A 4,571-nucleotide genomic window follows, 5' to 3' on the forward strand; every position below is an offset into this window, starting at 1 on the left:
AACAAAACACAAAACAAAAATGATGTTGAAGTATTTCATTTTGAATTTTCTGCAAAATTATATAAAAATCAAATATATATTATTATTAATTAATAATTTTAGTAATAGTTATATTTTACCAAATTGTATTTTAGTAATTGTGTTTTCGAAATCGAAAATATTTCTAAGAGATTTATAATAAAAATTACTTACTTGGTATAGGCTACTAAATTGTCTGTATTGAGTAAAACGCAAGTAACTGTAATAAAAAACNTAAAGTAAAACGTAAGTAACTGTAATAAAAATCGAATACTAATGACCCCTTTTATATTGCCATAATGTAAATAAATTAATTAATTTTAGTGTATTGAAAATAGAATCCAAAACACTTGTTTAAATCATATTTTAGATATAATGAAATTTATTGCAAAAATGGACATTTCCTTTAAAATAATATTAATATAAAATTAATTTTAATTCTTTTATGTTTACATTTATTTTAAAATCTATTGGCGGTTATGTATCACATGATATTTAATCTAAAATAACTATTATTTAATTTATTATTTCAAATTTTCTAATTTCAATATTACAATAAATCACAATGATTTATCACAATTCATAAATAACCTAAGAATAAATTCATAACACATTTTCATTATAATTACAAAAATACAAAGACTTATACATTTTAAATCCTTTAATAATATTATATACGAATGGAACATTGAATACCGTACTAGTTCTTTTTGTATGTATGTTTTGGAAAGATGGTCCATTTTAGTTTAGTTGACAATGTAGGAGCAAGTAAAAAATTGTTTATTTTGCTCGTTAAATATTTTATAACCATTAATTGACCAATTTTTCGTAAATCAACTCGTATATATTAAAAATCATAGCAATACGTAAATTTAAAGTTTTGGTATTCTAAAAAAATAATTAGTTAACATTTCTTCAAATTAAAAATAATTAATATTATAGAAATCGGCATTAAAATATTTGCCACACTATTTACATGTTACTCAAACACACAGACAAAATATTCAGTATAAGAAAGTTCGAAATAGCTTTTTTTTTACGAAAAAGCTTGCTAGAGGAAAGAAAGACATTAAGTATCAATTATCCTCAAATTACTCCTAATATAAGTAATTGAGACTATAAGTTGAGTAATAAATGGATCAAATTTTTGAATACATACATCTAAAAAGTTAGATTAAATAAATCTCAACTGTTATCTCAAGAGTTGTATTTCGTTCCTATACCCCTTCAATAATATGATATAAAATTTCATCAAGGTAATAAAAAAAAAATAATAATCACATATTATATTACCTTATTTTGGCAATACAAAATTTAGTGGCCAACAATAAATTAACCGTCTTATTTTATTTATGATTTCTTTATTTATTAGCCAACAATTAATTTTTAGAACCATCACTTATAAATTAAAAGGGTGTCAAATTAATTTTTTTTAAATTACAACATACGTATTAAACATATGAAATAGGAAATAATCTAATTAAGAATATTATTACTCGAACAACTTTTGAACCAGAATTTAAAAATTTATTAACAATTTAAAATGATGACTGGAGATAAAGAGAGGACGCTGTTATTTTTATCAATAAACATTTCCGGGTCATAATATTTGTTCCCTCTAAGTATAAAAATGAGGACAACATCATTACTACTTGTCTAAAAGTTTTTATCGACCTGACATTTTCATAATAAGCTAATTTACTGTTTTATACGATAGTTAAATATGTATGTCCCCTTAATACCTCTTTCTTCATATGCCAATACAGTTGACAAAAATTTCTTAATAGCATTTTAATATAATTTTTTGTTTAACAATAAATTTAATTTTCTTTTTGAGCTTCAACGCAAAATTGATAAGATATTAATTTTACCATGATGTGTTTATTTTTTTATTTGTGTCTGTTATTACATTTCTCAGCTCTCATAGGACCAATTTTCTCGATAATACGGCAAATGATCACAAATGAAATCTAGTTGAGTATATTATCTTCAAAAATTGAAAAATTTTACCGCGTATCTTGTAAAAATTGAAAATTCCCCAAAAAATTACGATTTTCAAAATCGCTAATTTTCGAAATTTTTTCAATTTTTTTTTTTACATAAAATTGTTATAACTTTTTTAAAAATGGCCAAATCAATACAAATATTTTTTTTATAGATGCATAATGTCTTTTCTTATCATTTGGTATATTTTTTTTATAAATCTGTCCCTTTACCTGCCCATAGAGAGGGGATTTAAAATGTCAATTTTTACAAAAAATTAACTTTTTCAACTCAACTTTTGAAAATTTTTCGGAAGGTCTGACACTTATAAATACATCTTAAATTACAGATAATGTAATGTACTTTATTATGAAAAATAAAGTAAAAGTAAAATAATCAGGATATTAATAAGGAAATAACAGATCATATAGCTATTTTAATAATCCACCAATTTTTTAAAATTAAACACAATTGTGTTTAAAAATCTAAAGATTTGCATCGAAGGGTTATTAAACACTATTAGATATCATTATACTTGATTCAACGATGCTACGTCACTACTGTGCCGTATCCCCCTTGTGCTGGGTTTTTTTATTTTATTATAATTTTATTTTATTTATATTGGTTACCGAGTGCAATTTTTTTGTGAAAATTCTCGACTTTGTATTTTATATTTCAGCTTCGATGCAAAGCTGAGAAGGTATTGGTTCTACTATGATATGTTTTTTTTGTGTCTGTTACCACTTTTTCTCAGCTCTCACTGAACGGATTTCTTTTAGCGATACGTCAAAAGATCACAAATCGTATCTAGTCGAAGACATTATCCTTAAAAATTGAAAAAAATTCCCTCGTTCCCCGTAAATGGGGGAAACCTCCAAAAAAATTACAAATTAAAAATCGCTAATTTTCGAAATTTTTTCAATTTTTTTTTTACATAAAATTGTTATAACTTTTTTAAAAATGGCCAAATCAATACAAATATTTTTTTTATAGATGCATAATGTCTTTTCTTATCATTTGGTATATTTTTTTTATAAATCTGTCCCTTTACCTGCCCATAGAGAGGGGATTTAAAATGTCAATTTTTACAAAAAATTAACTTTTTCAACTCAACTTTTGAAAATTTTTCGGAAGGTCTGACACTTATAAATACATCTTAAATTACAGATAATGTAATGTACTTTATTATGAAAAATAAAGTAAAAGTAAAATAATCAGGATATTAATAAGGAAATAACAGATCATATAGCTATTTTAATAATCCACCAATTTTTTAAAATTAAACACAATTGTGTTTAAAAATCTAAAGATTTGCATCGAAGGGTTATTAAACACTATTAGATATCATTATACTTGATTCAACGATGCTACGTCACTACTGTGCCGTATCCCCCTTGTGCTGGGTTTTTTTATTTTATTATAATTTTATTTTATTTATATTGGTTACCGAGTGCAATTTTTTTGTGAAAATTCTCGACTTTGTATTTTATATTTCAGCTTCGATGCGAAGCTGAGAAGGTATTGGTTCTACTATGATATGTTTTTTTTGTGTCTGTTACCACTTTTTCTCAGCTCTCACTGAACGGATTTCTTTTAACGATACGTCAAAAGATCACAAATCGTATCTAGTCGAAGACATTACCCTTAAAAATTGAAAAAAATTCCCTCGTTCCCCGTAAATGGGGGAAACCTCAAAAAAAATTACAAATTAAAAATCGTTAATTTTCGAAATTTTTTCAATTTTTTTTACTTAAAAGTGCCATAACTTTTTCAAAAATGAACATATCAATATAATTTTTTTTTATAGATGCTTGATGTCTTTATCTATCATTTGATATATTTTTTTCGTAAATTTGACCCTTTATCTGCCCATAGAGGAGGATTAAAAAAGACAACTTTTTCACAAAAAATTTAATTTTTCAACTTAACTTATGAAAATGTTCCGGAAGGTCTGACACTTTTATATATATCTTAAATTAAAGCTTATGTAATAAATTTTAATTTAAAAAAAAAATAAATTTGACCTCTAGAATTATCTTCACGGCGAAAATGGCTACCGAATGCTATTTTCGTGTTAAAATTCTCGATTTTATAATTTACATTTTTTACTTTAAAGTACTTTTTTACTTTAACCATTTGTTAGTGATTCTTTCCCAATGTTTTTTTTTTGATTTATTAAAAACATTATGTTACCCTCAAAAAAATTTCTCTCTAAATGGGGGAAACCTCCGAAAAAATTCTCTATTTTGTATTTTACATTTTTAACTATTAAGTTATAACTTTTTAAAAAATGTATGGATCAATACAATTTTTTCATGAGAAATAGCATTTATATACATCCTTCATTGGACATACTTTTTTTTTAAATCAGACCATTTCATTATATACGGGAGGGCTTCAAATATAAAAAATGCATATATAAAGTAGAACTTTTTCAACTTAACTTTTGAAAGTGTTCCAGAAAGTCTGACACTTTTATATATATTTTAAATTAAAGCTTATGTAATATACTTTAATGTAAAAAAAAAAATTTGACCTCTAGACTTATCTTCACGGCGAAAATGGCTACC

This window comes from Daktulosphaira vitifoliae, unplaced genomic scaffold (genome assembly GCF_025091365.1).
Source record: "Daktulosphaira vitifoliae isolate Bord-2020 unplaced genomic scaffold, ASM2509136v1 Scaffold_1, whole genome shotgun sequence".
In the NCBI taxonomy this organism is placed as follows: Eukaryota; Metazoa; Arthropoda; class Insecta; order Hemiptera; family Phylloxeridae; genus Daktulosphaira; species Daktulosphaira vitifoliae.